At 35.3% G+C, this 19,023-nt stretch overlaps 1 long non-coding RNA gene across 1 annotated transcript; it reads right to left on the bottom strand.

Annotated features, from left to right (window-relative positions):
• Positions 1–8,627: 8,627 nt before the first annotated feature.
• Positions 8,628–12,780, bottom strand: LOC150035421 (uncharacterized). The gene is made up of 3 exons (XR_016530266.1): positions 12,608–12,780; positions 11,059–12,501; positions 8,628–9,190 (listed from the first exon to the last, which is right to left on the bottom strand). It is a non-coding gene; the product is annotated as an uncharacterized LOC150035421 (long non-coding RNA).
• Positions 12,781–19,023: the final 6,243 nt, after the last annotated feature.

Genomic DNA, 19,023 nt, shown 5'->3' on the forward strand with positions numbered 1-19,023 from the left:
CCAAAGAGAGAGTGTGGCCACTATGTTCAAGACCCAGAATCAGTCCTTAAGGGAGCAATTTATCTACTTACCCCTGCTTTCAGGGAAGGAGTGAATTCCGTCTTATGTAGCGGAGTTCCCAGCTCCCTAATCAAACGAATCCCCAAAAGGTAGGCTTGTTGAGTTGACAATCTAGCCACTCTCAAGATTAAGGTCATGTCACATATAGTTATTTTAGTGAAATGTAAGTCTCAATTATCAACGGCGTAATATAAATGTAAGTCTCAATTATCAACGGCGTAATATAAAGAGACTAATCATTACATTGTCCAGTCTTATACAAACTCTTTATATAGGACACCCCCACTCGCATGTCTCCACGTGAATGGTCAGGATCAGACCATTTGTAGCATTTTACAACACTTGTAAATATCTACAAAGCAGGTCGTATTCGTAGTGTCACCAGGATAAGGTATCCCTCATTTATCCTTATACTACAGACGATTTAGATTATTACTTAAGGCATGATCCACTTGTATGTCTCACATACATGCTTAAGTTACATGACATAACCATGGATCTTAGTTTATTGGATATGAGTAAATGCAAATAAAATAACACTTATTTTATTATTAACAATGTGTATAAAATGTTTACAAACTACGAGACCACCGGGAGAATTAGGACATCAATCCCAACAATCTTCCAGTTGTCCTAATGCCTCGGGAGACTAATGTACAATACATAAAAAAAATACAATATATAATAAACTAAGGCATACTCTATACCCCAGTATAATCTCCCACTTGCCTTAAACAAGGCGCCGCATGTCTTGTAAACCTAGGCTCTCTAGATGACCCTCAAACACTTTAGCCGTGAGAGCCTTTGTAAACGAATCAGCAACATTTTGCTCCAGCGCGATCTTCGTGACTACCACATCACCACAATGCACAATCTCTCTAATCAAATGATACTTCCATTAAATATGCTTGCCTCTTCGGTGACTCTGAGGCTCCTTAGAATTTGCCACAGCCCCAAGTTTATCACAATAGAGAGTGATCGGTAAAGACATATTTGGAACAACTTCCAAATCTGTAAGGAACTTCTTAAGCCAAACAACCTCTTTAGCAACTTCACAAGTGGCTACGTGTTCGGCTTCCATAGTGGAGTTCGTGATGCATCCTTGCTTGATGCTTGGCCAAACTACAGCCTTCCATTCAGAGTGAACACTGACCCAAATGTCAATTTCTGAGAATCTCTATCAGTCTGAAAGTCAGTCTGTGTATCCTGTAAGGATCAAATCCTTATCTCCATACATGAGTATATAGCATCTCGTTCTCCGAAGATACTTGAGAATCGTTTTGACCGCTGTCCAATGGTCTAATCCTTGATTGGACTGATATTGACTAAAAATCCTTACTGTATAGCAAATGTCAGGTCTAATACATAACATTGCATACATGAGGCTTCCAACAGTCGAAGCATAGGGAATTCGTCTCATTTTCTCAACCTCTTTAAGTGTCTTAGGACATTGTTCCTTAGACAAAATAATTCCATGCCTGAAGGGTAATAAACCCCTCTTGAAATTCTACATCGAGTACCTGATCAACATCTTGTCAATGTACGATTCCTGAGACAAGGCCAACCTCTTATTCTTACGATCCCGAATGATTTGGATCCCTAGAACATACTACGCCTCTCCCAAATCTTTCATTTTGAATTTGGCAGCTAGCCACTTTTTAATGTCAGTCAGAAAACCTACATCATTCCCAAGGAGTAGGATATCATCCACATACAGTACTAGGAAAGCTACTGAGTTGTTGATGATTTTCTTGTAAACACAAGACTCATCAACATTTTAATCAAAGCCAAATGATTTGATCGCACTATCAAATCTAATGTTCCACGATCTAAATGCTTGTTTCAGTCCATAAATAGATCTATTAAGCCTACAACTCTTTACTCTTGATCTGGAACAATGAACCTCTCTGGTTGAGCCATGTAGATGGTTTCCTTAAGATTACCATTCAGAAAGGCAGTATTGACGTCCATTTTCCATAACTCATAATCATAAATGTGGCTATGGACAAGAGAGTCCTGATAGACTTCAACATCAAAATAGGTGAGAAAATTTTCTCATAGTCCATTCCCTCGACTTGGGTATAAACCTTTGCCACGAGTCTAGCCTTAAAGGTCTGCACCTTTCCATCTACCCTTGTTTTCTCTTGTAGATCTACTTACACCCTATAGGTTTTACCTCATCTGGTTGATCCACAAGTTCCCAGACATAATTGAAGTACATAGACTTCATTTCCTAATTCATGGCTTTAATCCACTCATCTTTGTTAACATCCTCCATTGCTTGCTTATAAGACAATGGATCTTCAACACCATCATCAGACATGATGTTTGGGGCTTCAGTCAAACCCATGTAGCATTCCGGTGGGTTTGCAACCTCCCACTACGTCGAGGCAGCCTTAACTCTTAAGATGGTTGACTAGATGAACCGACATCAACAACTCTTGTTGATCTATTAGTCTATTCAACAGCTCTTATTGAGCTCTTTGTAATCTCATTAGAAATCTCATGTAAAACAAGCTTGCTTCGTGGTTTATGATCTCTGATGTGGTCTTCTTCTAAGAAGATAGCATTTGTCGATACAAACACCTTATTCTCACTCAGATCATAGAAGTATCCACCCCTCATTTCCTTGGGGTAGCTTACAAAGAGGCAAACTTTCGAACACAGTTCCAACTTCTTAGGGTTACGCACAAGCACGTGGGCCGAACATCCTCAAATCCTGAAGTGGCGTAAACTACCTTTACAGCCTCTCTTCAGCTCAAAAGGTGTTTCAGAAATACTCTTTGAGGGAACGTTGTTCAAAATATAACATGAAGTTTCCACTGCAAATCCCCAAAACGAGTTTGGAAGATGAGCATAACTGATCATAGACGGAACCATGTCCAACAGGATTCTGTTTCTCCTTTCTGATACACCATTCTACTGAGGTGTACATGGGGTCGAAAGTTGGGACTTGATTCTATGTACTATCATATACTTATGGATTTCTAAGTCTATATACTCTCCACCACGATCAGAACGTAGTGTTTTTATCTTCTTACCTAACAAGTTTTCAACTTCAACCTTATACTCCTTGAACTTTTCAAGGGCATCAGACTTACTTTGCATTAAGTATAGATATCCATATCTTGAAAAATCATCTATGAAAGAGATGGAATATTCATACCCACCTCGAGCTCTAACACTCATCGAACCACAGAGGTTTGAATGTATAAGCTCCAAGGTTTCCTTGGCTTTATAACCTTTTCCAGTAAAAGGTCGTTTGGTCATCTTGCCTTCAAGGCATGATTCACATACTGGCAATGAGTTTTCTTCTAAATATTTTACAAGTCCACATTTCACCAACTTCTCTATCCCATTGAGGTTGATGTGACCTAACCTTATATGCCAAAGATGGGCGTTTTCCTTAGGAGAATCCTTTGGTCTTTTTGCAATGTCGTTGTTTTGAACATTTCAGTATTAAGCAAGTCTTTTATGACTAACGGCCTTAGTACATATAAGTTATTTTCTATTGAACCAAAACCAATCTCCATACCATTCTTGAAAATAAACACTTTATTCTTAGAAAATGAGACGGTATAACCTTGTTCAATTAGACAAGAAACCGAGATTAAGTTCCTCTTGATGTGAGAAACTACAAAAATATTATCCAGTAACAGATAACGTTTCTTATCCAAAAATATCTTTAGCCTGCCTACAGCAACAGCTGAAACAACCTCACCAATACCGACTTGAAGAGTCAACTCTCTATCTTCCAATGTTTTCTAGGAACTAAATCCTTGGTAGGAAGAATTTACGTGATTAGTAGCACCTGAATCAAGTATCCAGACAGAATCATCATTCTCTACCAAACACGTCTCCAAGACAAATAAATCACATTTACTGTCTTTAGACTTCTTCCTCTTTTAGAGAGTAGTGGGTAGGGGTGTTCAAATAACCCGACAACCCGAACAACCCCGACTATCCAACCCAAAATGTAAGGGTTGGGTTGGGTTGAATTTTTCTAGTTTTATTGGGTTGGGTTGGCTAAAAAAAATTTGGGTTGACCTAACCCAACCCGAATTTTTTATATATATATGTATATATATATTCCTCTTTGTTTAAAGTTTGATTTATTTGTATTGATTAATTTTTTAATTTTTAATATTTTTTCTTTTAAAATTGTTATGATATTTGTCTTTGTTTAAAGTTTACAATAAATATCATAGATATTTGGTATTTAGCATCTTAATTTCATGAGATTTTAGTTATTAGTCACAGTGTTGTATATAAATTTACATATTTTTCATTAAAAGTAAAAAAAAAAAGTTATAACTCGACAATCCAACCCAACCCAACTCGAATTTTAAGGGTTGGGTTGGGTTGGGTTAGAAAATTTATTTGGGTCATTTGGGTTTCCAATCAAACCAACCTGAATTTTCGGATTGGTCCAAAAAATACCCTCAACCCAACCCATGTACACCCTTAGTAGTGGGATCAATGTCAGAACCTATATAAGCTCCAAGTTCCATTTCAGAGAACAATTCTCGTCGATGAACTTTTCCAGACTCAGCAACAATTGCTTTCTCTTTTAGTCCCTTGACATTCAAGAAAGACTGGAGGTTATCTTGAGAACTGGCACCACTGGTTTCTTTGTCATCCATCCCTTTTTTCTTAAAAAGTGAGAACTGACGTTCAAACAATTCTTGCAACGAGTCCATGATCTAATGTGCAATGACCATGTTCTCTGGCTAATGCATCAGGTATGCTAGCCAAAATGTGAAGTCGGGATATTGAATTAGCCTTCATCCACACCTCATATGCATTACGAACATTTCGCGGTGCATCAAGGGTTGGGACTTTAGGACACACTCCTCAACCATGACAAACTCGAGGTTGTTTACCACTAAATATGTTTTAAGAGACTCTTTCCAATGTATGTAATTGGTCAAATTAAAAGAGTAACTAACGGAAAATCATACATGTTGCTAAAAATACAAACACATTGATCTACATTAGATTTTAGCAAATAATCTTTAAAAAAAAATCCAATATGGTTTAGCAAAATCTAAATGAACTCCATATGACATCTAGTTTTGCAATGACGCTTTAGTGGTTTAGGAAAAAAGCCACAAAAGAGTAGTAAATTTATCCCTCATTTGAATTGACACTCTCAACCAGTCATTAACACCAGAACAACTTTTGTTCCTAGCCATCATTGATTTAGTCAAGAAATCATTAACTTGTTTAACAATTTCCTGTAAGTGTGGCCCTTCATTTTAGATCCTAGAGTTCTGCACCAAGTAACTAATTTGAAGGGAAAAAATCCGATTGGGGCAAAAACTAAAGCGACCTTGTCCATTTCTGGAGTTCACCTTGATATTGGTCAATCGCACAAACCATCCGAAGGGGGACGCTCCCAAGGCACCACGAGGCCGTGCAAGAAGATCTCACGGTGCAAATTAATGAAGGAGACCGCAGAACATGTTGACACACATCATTCACCTACTTACTATAAACACTCTCTCCGTCCACCTTCATATTGACTCATACAAATACATCCAAAGGAGGATGCTCCCAGGGCACCACGAGCCAAGCATGAATCTCACGACGTGAACATTTAGGGAGAAACGTGGGTGGAATTGACATATCATATATATCTTTTCCTACCACTGAATATTTAATAACCTAGGGTTTAGTTTACTTAGAAAAAACACGACTAATGATTTTAACTAAGTGACTTTTTAGGCTTGCCCAAAAGTAGCTTTTACTTTGGAAAGTTGAACAACTTTTGATCATCATTCATTAAACTCTTTAACAAAGTCTTTGATCAACTGTTGCATGCTTGTAGAAAATCTATCTAATTCACCTTTCCAAGTTGGTTCCCAGGTAGGGGTGTTCCATTTCTGTCAGCTTAAATACCCCAGCCTAGCCAGAACCCGCCTTAGACAAAAGGTCCCTTATAGATAAATTTAATACAAATTTAGTCTTTTCTGGAAATCAATTTAATCCTATTAAACCGATTCAAAAGATTAAACTTAGGTATCTAATCTCATCAGAACCATGAACTTAGGTCTATCTCAATCAAATTTTAAAACCCTTTTAAAACATGAGTCACCTAAGTTTGCATGCAACTCTTTCTTATTGATTTTAGTTCTAATTTCCATTATAACACTTATAACAGGAAACAACTAAAACCAACCACAATACAAAGCAACACATACAAGGCATTCATAACTCTTATAAATAAGCCTAAGTGTGATGCTCCATGCATTGTTCATTCATTACTACTGGTATATAACACTTATATAACAAAGCAATAAACCAAGCATACATGCTCTCATACACCCTTATACTATAACTTTTATAATATAAAGATAATACATGAATATGCTTAATGCATGCATAAATATAACTCTTATATTATATGATGTATGAGCATGCTTTCTTGTAATTTCATCATGCCATTAACTATATTATAACACTTATAATATATGATGCATGAATAAAATGCATAACCTAAGGTGAGTTTTAAATCTATATGTCATATACTATGACATATAAACAAACATACATCTCATGTACATTAAATAAAAGTTGATAAACGGGGATAATTAGCCTCAAATTCTTAAGAATAAAGCTAACTATTACAAAGAACAATGAGTCTACCTGTTCAAACAGGCGAATCGGGCCTTAAACCATCTGGGCGAAGCTGCGTCTCCTTGATCATGTAACAACTCCTTGTGATCGTCTAGCAATAAGAGCGTAAATGATCGTTTAGCAACGATCGTGTACCTTTGACTACGCGATGAAGCATGAAGGTCACGCGATCGTGCAGCGCACATCGTGTGACACATGCCTTAAACTATCAAGTCGACAACAACGATGTGATGAAGCATAATCGTATAAACGATCGTTGAGCAAGCATAAGGTGTCGTATAGCGGGTGATCGTGTAGCCAGTGACTATGCGATGAAGCATGTTGGACTATACGATCGTTTAGTGGGCGTACCTATTAAACGACGAGCATCAAATACTCTATGCGATCATTTACCTCAAGCGTCCATGTGATTGAGCAGCCAATGCTACATGATAGAGTAAACTCTTTACCCAATCGTTTAGCATCAACTATACGATCTTTTAGTAAATACTACACGATCGGGTAGAACTTTTCTACACGATTGTTTAGTCAAATCTGAACGATCGTTTAGCTTGGGCTAGATGATGCGACCAACCTTTGGTCTTCTTCCTCGATGAGTACTGCATCTCCATGCTTCAAAACTTCATCACGAACGACTAAAAAAAAACTTAAAACACTTTGAATACAGACTCGATTACTTGTTAATTATTCCAAAAAATGCAGGGGCCTTACAAATCAACACTTTGTAAACTTAAAGAAAGCTTTAAAAAGAGGCAACCATCCCGTAAACATCCATCAACATATCCACAAACACATTTAACTCTTAAATGCATTGTAGAAAACTTGAAACCCACCATGACTGTAAAAGAAGTTCAATACAGCAATGGAATTTGGAATATCAGAACAACCTGACTCTGATACCAATTGAAGAAAATCTAAACAGAGATCTCCATGAGAAATGGAAGTGGGACGTTCTAAATCCCATTCAGAATGAACACAACAATTATAGTCTTAAATGAAAATGAATAGGTTATGCATAAACATAAATTACAGTATGCTACAAGAGGATACAAGAGATAGAGTATGCGTACATTTGAAGAACTATTCTTCAAGTATCCCTCAATCAGTCTCCAATGCGTCTAAAGCAGCACTCAAATGCAACGAACAAAACACAGCCTACACGAACGTCTAAATGATCCTCGACCCCAATCGGGTCCAACTCGATCCACGAACTGAGTTAGAACACCACCACAAGTGTTACCTTGGTATTTTCGATGTGAGAATCGAGGAGTTGTGGGCTTTGTATGATCTTGGATTGAGGAAAACATGAGGTATATGATCGAGTAAGTGGGAGATATGAAGACTGTCTATCGTATAGATGATGTACTCGATTGTTTAGAAGATGAAGCCTATCGTATAGACTTTACTACTCGATCGTGTAGCAATGATCAACAAGTAACTATCGTATAGTCAACTCTTAACTCGATCGTTTATGCTGTCAACGTTATCGCTTAGTAAAAACTCTTTTTACTTGATAGTTTTTTCGTGAGATTTCCCAAATAAATCAACCACTAATTTTGGAAAACAAATTTTCTTTTTATCTCACGGTTACCATAAAACTTCCAATAACCTCCCACTCAATTCGGTTATTAGAGAAAAAGAATTAATTATCATATAATTAATATATTATAAATAAATATGATAACCAACTTATCATACTATATTTATAACCTATAGTTTTAATATTTCATCATATAAAACATATAAACCATAGTTCTTTTTCTATTTTATGATACTTAATATAAATCATATTTATATTAATTCCTCCAATTAATGTATCAAATACATCATATCAATTATATCACATATAACTGAATTTCCTCTTGTTAATTTGAATACTTCAAATCAACCCAAAATCTGATTCTCAACTTGAACCCATTGAGCTACCAAGGGGACCTCATGGACTTGTAGCTTGAAGCTCCCATGTGAATAATTGACTAAACTCTTTAGTCACGAGATCCACCATCTGTTAATTGCTGGGCACTCCACTAAAGACCGACGCCTGCACTATTCTCACTACAGATATATTTCTGTGTCCATATGACCAATCAACAATGTGATAACCTTTCACAAATCGCTCATAAGTACAACTGGGCCAATTTACCATTTTACCCCATAGTTACATCTAACTTCTTAAGTACCACTGATTCCTCTAATGAATAATAAGTCATAATCCTACTATGGCTGAGTTCTCTCTTCCAAAGAGAGGATGTGGCCACTATGTTCAAGATCCTGAATCAGCCCTTAAGGGAGTAATTTATCTACTTACCTCTGCTTCGGAAAAGGAGTGAATTCCGTCTTGTGTAGCTGAGTTCCCAGCTCCCTAATCAGACGAATCCCCAAAAAGGTAGGCTTGTTGAGTTGGCAATCTGGTCACTCTCACCTATACTAGTCAATGGACCGCACTCATAAGCAGGAATTCCCAACTCACTCGGGATTAAGGTCATGTCACCTATGATCATTTGAGTGAAATGTAAGTATCAATTATCAACGACATTATATAAAGAGAATAATCATTTCGTGGTCCGGTCTTATATAAACTATTTGTATAGGACACCCCTGCTCGCATGTCTCCATATGAATGGTCAGGATCAGATCTTTGTAGCACTTTACAACACTTGTAAATATCTACAAAGCGGGCCGTATCTGTAATGTCACCAGGATAAGATATCCCTTTTTTATCCTTATACTATAGACCATTAAGGTTATTACTTAAAGCATGATTCACTTGTATGTCTCACATACATGCTTAAGTTACATGAAATAATCACGGATCTTAGTTTATTAGATACGAGTAAATGAAAATAAAATAACACTTATTTTATTATTAACAATGTGTACAAAATGTTTACAAACTACGAGACCGCCGGGAGAATTAGGACACCAATCCCAACAAATATTGCAACCTGAGCTCGGGTTATTAGATTTTGTGATCTTGGTTAGATACATCTTGATGAGGCTCTAATGCATTTCGATGGCATATTTTTTATACTTTGAAAAATAATATCACGATCTTGACATTTTCTTAAAAAAACAACTCATTTTTGTTTTAATGCATGATTGATTTAATGCATGTTCATTCATTCAAGAATCACATTCACTTTTTTTTTTATGCATCATTTGATTTACACAATCTCTGATTTTTATCAATGAAACTTTGATGATGCACTCTTTCAAGTAATGATATAAATAAAATTTTAGACTTCTTAAAATCTTTTCTAACAAAATTTTGAAACTCAATTTTTCAAAAGAAACTTTCTTTTCCTTTTAATTTCATAAAAAATCGAATACTTAGATTTTTTTTTAGATTTATTTAGAATCTTAAAACTCTTAGAAATGTCGTATCTACTTAATTTTCTTTAATACCTCGATAGGACAATCTTTGGTCTAAAAACAACCATCTTGTTTTAGAAGCAAGTCTAGACAAATGAATAAAAAGAGCCTAGTGTTTAAAAAAGAAAAAAAAAAGTTGCTAGCATAAAAAATAAAGCAAGTTTGCCAAATTAACATAACCTTCACTAACATGTATGTGTGTGCATGGATAGAGGTGAAAATAGCTACCTCCATTGTGTCTAGTTAGGATCTACGAGAAAATAGCAATAGGCTCGCTATGGTATGAGTGTGAAAGCTATCCCTCTAGGTAAAAGAAATGTCAATTACATTTTGTGTGCATGAATTTAAAAAGGCATGCTTGTCCTCGAATTGCCTCTTTTTTTTACAAGTTAGGTATATATTAGACCGATAACCAAGCCAATATAGGGCAAAGAGGAATTGAGAGTTGGATATTACCTTTCTACTAGTTTTAGCCTTTAAATAAACTAAAACCGAGTAATCCTTTCTTTTATGACTTTACAAGAAAAAGACGTCTTCTTGTCAAAAATAGGTTTCAACTCTTTGTTAGAAAAATTTTAAAATTCTTAATGCCCATTTGTATCATTACTTCCTTGTTTGTTGAAAAGAGAGATTTGGATCAAATTTTTATGTAAGTAAAATGAACATATAAATATTTTGAATGAGCTCTTTGAATGAATACACAATGAATGTTCATATTTTGATTGACTGTATGCATATTTATAGATTTGACTTTCTCAGGACGATCAAGAGTTAAGTTGGGGGTGTTTTGATAGGTATTTAAAAGAGATATATGTTCTACTTTAATTCCATCAAAATCGTGTTATTTATTTGCTTTTAATGTTCATTTTGTAGGTAAAACAGTCCCAGAAGCGATTAGGAATCATTTCGAGAAAATTGGGCTAAAAAGGATTAAAAAAAAATAATAACCAAGAAGTCAACAAAGTTGAAGAGAATCAGAGCAATTACCAAAATGTCATCAGACCCAGCATCACGGCCCTCCTAGAAGCATCGAGCAATGCTTGAAGACAGAAAGCATCAATCTACTGTAAAACAAGGTAGCGTTGCAATGCTCCCAACAGCGTCACAACGGTCCGGAGTTTGATGAGACTGTCTACGCACGAGCGCGTCTTGCGCAACCCAGCGTCAAGATCCTAGCCCAACGCTACATTTGCAACTATAAAACATTTTCTTTCATTTTTAACGAGGGTGATGCAGAATTCTTCATAGAGTTCAAAGTTTCTCTCTTCATAGTTCAACTCCTTGCTAACTTTGTCTCTAATTAGTTAGATTTTCATTTCTTTCTTTGATTGTAAACATTGTAATGGATTTCTTCATAGATTTATCTATGGATTTGTGAAATAATTTCTCAACCTTGTTTCTAGGGTTTCAATAATTCTTGCAATCTTCTTGAGTTTTCTGCTTTTCTTTATAAATTGCATTATGAAATTATGAATTCTTGAATCGGTTTTAAATTCCAAAAGCATGTTTACGGATTTTTTTCTTTTAAGCATGTTAAGCCAAGATTCTTAGTTTTCCTACAAGCTTGATTGGATATGTTGCTAGGATGTATTCATGTATAAGAATGTCTAGCTAAGGTCTACCAAGTGGCAATGGTTAATTTTGTATTTGATGGCTATTCCTAGAATACATAAATTTCTAGATTCAAGGACAAATTCAGTTAATTGAATATGTCTATCTTCACAATTAATCGACACAATTGAATTCTCAAATTTAATGCATATGTTTTCTATTCTATATGGACGCTATAGAACTCAATAGAACTAGGGCATTTAGGTTGGTTAGGGTTAGGCCTTTCCAACTTTAATCAATAGTTAGAACGCTTGTTTTATTAGATTTTGCTACCTATCCACCTTTGTAAAGGTTAGCCTAGTCGAGTCAAGCGAGTAGTTGTGTGCATAATTCGTTTGCAAGACTAATTTGTAGAAAGCGATGATAGAGATTGCATTGAATGTCTAACTTGAACTAGAAATAAGATTGAACCACTTTTATTTACAATTATCTTTTATCCTTTGATTTTCAAGTATGTTTCCTTCTTTAGATTAAACAAGCCTTCCTTGTGGATCGACCCCTTTCTTGCCGCTTATGCTACTTGTTAGTATAAGATGTAGGTTCATTGGTTTATAAATATTTTTGTTTCGATGAGAGTCGAACTAATGACATCGATTTGAGCCCGAACAATATGTTTGGCATTAGTGAATATAGGGGAAAAATATCAGGTGAGAATCAAGTAGTGATTCTTCTTAATTCGGTACCTAAGTAGTATAAGGAAATGAAGGCAACCATTAAGTATGGAAGAGAAACCTTGACTCTTGATATTGTTTTAGATTCTCTTCGTTCGAAAGAGCTTGAGCTAAAGTCCGAAAAAAAAGGAGCCTGAAGCATTTTTTTCTGAAGGAAAACAATAAAAAAGAAAAAAAAAGCAGCATCAGAAATCGAATAAACATCAATCGAAAACATCAAACAAGTTTGTAAACAAGGAGAAGGAGAAAATTACTTGCAATTACTGCAAAAAGGAAGGTCATACAAAATATGAATGCCCTATCTTAAGGCGCAAAGGTAAACTTCCTGCTAGATATGAGAATAAGGTATCATCCAATGCTAAAGGTTTTGAAATAGCTGAAGTCTTGATAGTATCTTAGTCTGAAATGGATGGTGAATGGATATGGATTCCAGCTGTACTTTTCATATAACTTCTTATAAAGGATTCTTCATGATTTGAAGGAATTTTATGGTGGTGAAGTAATGGTTGGTGACAACCATTGTGTAAAATTAAAGGGATAGGATCTGCTACCTTAAAACTAAGCAACGGATCCCTTAAAATCCTTAGCTCCGTGAGATTTGTACCAAGCCTTAAAAGAAACCTAATCTCTCTCGGCACTTTTGATAAAGTTGGTTACACTTGGAAGGCTCAACAAGGTGTGATGACTGTGTATAAGTCATCTATTTTGAAAATGACAGGTTACCTAAAGGGAGGCTTGTATGTTTTGTCAAGAAGTACCTATATTGTAGAATCAAATCTAGCTTCTCATAAGCCTGAAAATAAGACTCAACTCTGGCATGGAATGCTAGCATATATTAGTCCAGTTGGATTAAATCACCTTTTTAAGCAAGGCCTCTGGGATAAAGGGCAGGCAACAGACCTTGTATAACACCCTGGGAGTTTTCATGTAAATATTTAGTATTGATGTTGGAGTTGTATGGAAGAATTAGAATTCAGGATTTAAATTATTGGCTCAATTAATTTCAATTTATTTATTTTGAATTAACTAGGATTTAATTTGGTTTTTGGTTACATTGAATTGTTTTAGTAAGATAATTTGATTTGTAGGTGAGGATGGAAGATTTAAATTAACTCAGAGGAGGATTTTGGAAATTATTTGAAATATTGTTTTTGAATTTATTTGGATGGAACTTAAGAAGAGATTTTGGAATTTGGAATTTAAAAGGGAAAAGGAAAGGGGTTTTAAATATTATATGTATGTATGTATGTATGTATGTATGTATATAAATAGAGGGGGAAAAAAGGAAAGATAATTAAAATTTCCTTCTCTCACGCACGGCGAGCCAACCTCCCTGAATCTCTTCTGCACGATCGTCCAACCCTAACCACGCCACCTTCCTCTCACACACGATCAACCGTCGACCCAACCGCCGCCACCATCTACATAAGCCACTTACCCAGCATCAAACCCCCTCCCAGATTACTCTTTTAATCTGGAAAAGGATGTAGTAGTTACTAGCCCTACTGCCAACACTTACCACCTTAGCCCTTTAACCTGGATACCAACCTATTAACATTATTAATGTACACAAATAGCACGTCGCCATAAGGTTCTACATAAGTTTATATAATCACATGCAAGCCGTCATGACATGACATCTACAAGTAAAATATTTACTATTGAGCCCAAACTTCACTAACAAAGCCCTAATCCCCCTCAAAACATATGTACATAGACAGACCATCAACCTAAATTCTTCTTAACAAGCCGGGCCTTTCAGTGGCAAGCAGCAGTAGGATCAACCTTGAGGAATCTGACCGCTACCTAGAAAAGGAAAACATAGAAAATCTGTGAGCTAGTAGCCTAGTGAGTGACTATAAAATCATATTACATCATGCATTACATCATTATAACATGTAAATATATTGTTGAGCATCTCAAGCACCTTTCTTTAAACATAAACATTGATAAACATTCTTAAACATCATTATTCCTTAGTTGAGAACGAGCATACATCGCTCTAGTCTCCCAAAATCTGTCACCGGCCAAGAAACCCATACTTCGGCCTCCCTTTGCTGGTATATGGCCTAGGAGACCCATACTTCGCCTCTCATTTAGAACTACCTACGTGCACGTGGAGTTTTCTAAGTACCGTCAATACCTTAGATACTATTACCCAGATACCTTCTCCATGTTCTTCAGTATCGGGTTATTTTCTAGCATCAAATTAAGCTTTATTGTATACCATTTAAACAAAGACTCATTCTATCATAGCCTTCCTCCAAAACGCATGCTTCAACATAGGAACTTAAATTTTGTAATGAATTCACAACATACCTTGGCATGCGTTAAAACATATACAAGCTGGAGAAGATCCGTTATGTTATTCATTAAACATTTGTTGCTTGCGAAAGTATAAATTCATCGTCAACATCTCTGTAACTTACATGGTCTTTTATACGTAAACATTGAAAGCATTAAGTTCATTTTAGTCACTCACAGCTCGTCGGGGCTCTTAACAGTTTATATGCCTCTTCTAGCTCCTCTTGGCCTGAAAGGACATAATTCCCGGTTAAATTCCTTAGAATTCTCATCAAAATGCTTCAGATAATTTACTTACTAATGAAACTTTCATCAACAAAATCAATATTATTAGCAAGATGATCATCATGAGCGAGATCACCCTCATGAGCGAGATCATCCTCATGAGCGAGATTTACCACTTTCTAGCGAGATTTTTCACTTTCCAGCGAGATTTGTCACTTTCCAGCGAGATTCTCTTCTTGAGCGAGATTCAACACAAAACCAGAGAGATTTTCTTCCTTAGCGAGATCCACTTCTTCCTTATCTCACTCTCACTCTCGCTCTCGCTCATTTCCTTATCTCGCTCTCGCTCATTTCCTTATCTCACTCTCGCTCATTTCCTTATCTCGCTCTCGCTCATTATGGTGAGCTGCTTGCTTAATCTTCCCAAGCAGCTACTTGTTTACGCACCAATTTCCTATTTCAAATTCAAAAATTCATAACTCAAAATCCATAACTCTTTTTAAGAAACTTCCTTCTATAAACTTGTTTAAAATTGAGTTTCTCAGCCCCAAATTCCTTGTAATTTGGCTTGGTGCTTCTAATCTTCACCCTGGGCCCTGATTAATTTGAGAATTAGCCCCTTCTGTAAATTCTTTACTTTTTGTTCTTCTCCTTGTGAGATCTCTCTCCGGAAAAACAACCTAAAAAACTAGATTCTCCCAGCTTTTAAATGACACCGATCTTACTTAATATGCTCAAGTTATTTTCCAAAACCGAGCTTCTGAAATTTCTCTTCCTTTTATACTTCATGTCGCCTCCCATGTTCAATGGTCAAACCGCCACCTCATCCAACACTTAGTGCTTCTGGCCAGTTTTAATTAGTGAGTTTCTTCAATTAATTTGTTTTTCTTTCCTTTCCTTCGTAACCTCTGTAAGTAACCATGGATCTCCACTTATCAAATAATTAATATAACATTCTTATGGCTAAACATGCTTATATAGGAAACGTAGAGTTCGGGCTTTACACCCAGCCACCTACCCACGCTCACTTGCCAGATGTGGCTTTTGTAGTAATGCATGTTCACGAACTGATGTCCTTTCTTTCATCCAGGCATTGAAGTTGAACTTGAGAGCGTCATGCTTGAGTTGTGTGGACAGATGTCTAAACATTCTCTCAGGGACTCCATGATCTCACGAGCTGTGAGTATGGGCTCATGCTTCTTGGACAAAACTTTAGACAAGCTGGCCAAGATATATGTTCGGGCCTTTTCATTCACTTTGACCCATCACTCATATGCTCCCAAATATTTCAGGCTACATTGGCAATTGGGACTTGAGGACACTCCTCAATAGAATGAATTGTAGGTCATCAATAATGAGTACAGTATTAATAGTACTTTTCCAGCTCGTATAGTTATTGTTGTTTAACTTATCAAGGGAAAGCATGTTTAAAGTAGCGCTCGTCATAATGAAATTGTTGAAACCGTACAATTTATTTATATTAGTTATTAAAAGCATTACCCAATTAAACAATCAATCAATTTAGTAAAAAATCAATGTACCCTATGTGATATCTATTTTGCAATGATGCTTCAGTGGGCAAGGTAAAAGCCAATGTAATGTGATCAGTTACCCTTTTACTGAATTGAGACAATCTCAACTAATTATTATACCAGAATAACTCTTATTCCTATAATTATTAATCATCATTGTTTGGTCCTGAAACTATTAACTTAACTTTTTTTTTATAAGTGTGTCCCCTCTTTTTTAGATTCTATTGTTCTGCCCCAATGAGCGAACCATTGAGAAAAACAGATTGAGGCAAAAACTAAACCAATCCTATCTATTTCTAGAGTTTGAGTAAAAATTTATGCAAATACCATTCATAAGGGGACACAAGCTAGGTGTCTTGAGACCGAGCATGAAATCTTACTACAAATTAATGAAGGAGACCGTGGGATGTGTTGACACAAGTTCCTCTCCCATCAACTATAAACACTCTCTTCATTCACCTTGTTATTGACCTATGCGAACACCACCCATAGAAGATGCAAGCAAAGGTACCTCGAGGTCAACCATAGGTATCACGATGTGAATGTTTAGGGAAAAACGTGGAAAGAAAAATGAAGTATTTATACCCCATTTTCCTCCCACTGAATGTTTTATCTAGGATTGATTAACTTAGGAAAGATTCGGCTAAAAAATTTTAACCAAGTATTTGTTAACTTTGTCTAATAACATTTACATTTGATAGTTTAACAACATTGATCTATGTTCATTAAACGCTCTAATAAACATTAGTCACTCACTGGATGTTTGTAACAAATCTATCTAATTCACATTTTAGATTAGTTTCTAGGTACGGATGTTCCGTTTCCGTCAGCTTAAATATCCCAGCCTAGACAAAGTTGTCCTAAGTCAAAGGTCCTTTATAGATACATTTATTAAAAATTTAATCTTTTATTCAAAATCATTTTAATCCTGATAAATTGAATTAAAAAATTAAACTTATTTCTAATCATATTAGAAATTTATTAAACATAGATCTAATGTGAAATCAATTTTAAACTATTTAACCTATGTTAGCATGAAACTCTTATTCTATATTTAATTCTAGTTTTATTTAACTTATAATTATTATAAAGTTTAATTGAAAGAATTAAAACCTATATATGCATGTAATGACAAATTTTTTTTAAAAAATTAAATATTAATTGAAAGAATTAAAACCTATACATACATGTAATGACATACTTTAAAAAATTATAACAATTATACTTTACTAAAGTGGTGTCATGCATCATGCATTTCCTTTTTCATTACATTACATACATAATAATTATATACTAAGGTAATGGAAAAATAAACAACATACATCTATACATTTAAACTATATATTATAACAGTTATGATATAAATGATGCATGAAAATGATATTTATACATGCATTCATACTTAATAACTTTTATACAATATGATGTATGAGCATGCTTAATAAATCATGCAACCTTATATTATAACATTTATATTAAAATGATGCATGAACAAATGTATATCCAATGGTGGAACTTTTCTATATGACATATATTATGACATATATAATAATAAAAATAACCATACATTACATGCATAATTAAAAGCAACAATTTGGACCGAGATTGGCTTCTTAAAACATTAATTAAATTAATATAAAAATTATATTAACTTAATTAATAAAAACAATAAAATACATAACTATTACAAATAATAATTAAAAAAATAAACAAGAAGAAACGTCGCTTGAACCGCTGGAAGCCACAAACCGCCGATCTAGACTGGTCTCGCGTGCACACCACATGTCCAAAGCGTAACGATGCTCAAAAGCAGTGTTGTTACGCTGGCATTTTGCTAGCCGTAGCGTAATGCTACATTGCGACTAGAGTGCAGTGATGCTACGTTCATTGCCTTGCAACATAAGGTTAGTGTCATTACCCTGCGGCCTTATGCTCTAGGGCAGTAAGCCTACTCTGGTCGCCTGATCAACCAAAATTCTTTAATTTTGCTCTGTTTTCCACCAAATTGAAGTTGAAAAACAATCTCGAACAACCCAAATTTTGAATTACAGACTCGATAGCAATTAATTACGCCCAAAACAATGAGCCCTTTACATACGAATCATAAAACACAGCAGAATTCTAAAAGGCCAATCTAAAAAACATCAAAATGTACAAAACCCATTCAAAATTTATCAATGCAAAATCATAAACCCACCAAAAATCTTAATTTTCTTCGAAAATTAAAATTGGGACTCAAATCTTACTTTAATACCAATGGAAAGAGTAGATGATACTCTATGTGAAAAGGATCGGTATCCCAATTTTATTTTACAGAACATAAATAGAGGACAAAAATAGAACATTTGTTCTAATTAAGAATGCAATTACACAAATATTGAAGAGGAAGAAGAGATCAATATATAACTTACCCTTGAAAACCATAGTTCTTCATGGGTCTTCTGAAGTCACGAACTCTTCGAATTCCCTTTGAACTCACAAACAACTAGAAAAAATGCAGCAAAGGATCTCCAAATTTTGAACATTACCACATGAAAACCTTGGTATTCTTGAAGGGTAGGGAATCGATGAGAGTTTTGTAGGCTTCAAGATCAATTTGGAAGGGATGA

This window comes from Benincasa hispida, chromosome 6 (genome assembly GCF_027475165.1).
Source record: "Benincasa hispida cultivar pf3 chromosome 6, pf3_genome.v1.1, whole genome shotgun sequence".
Lineage (NCBI taxonomy): Eukaryota > Viridiplantae > Streptophyta > Magnoliopsida > Cucurbitales > Cucurbitaceae > Benincasa > Benincasa hispida.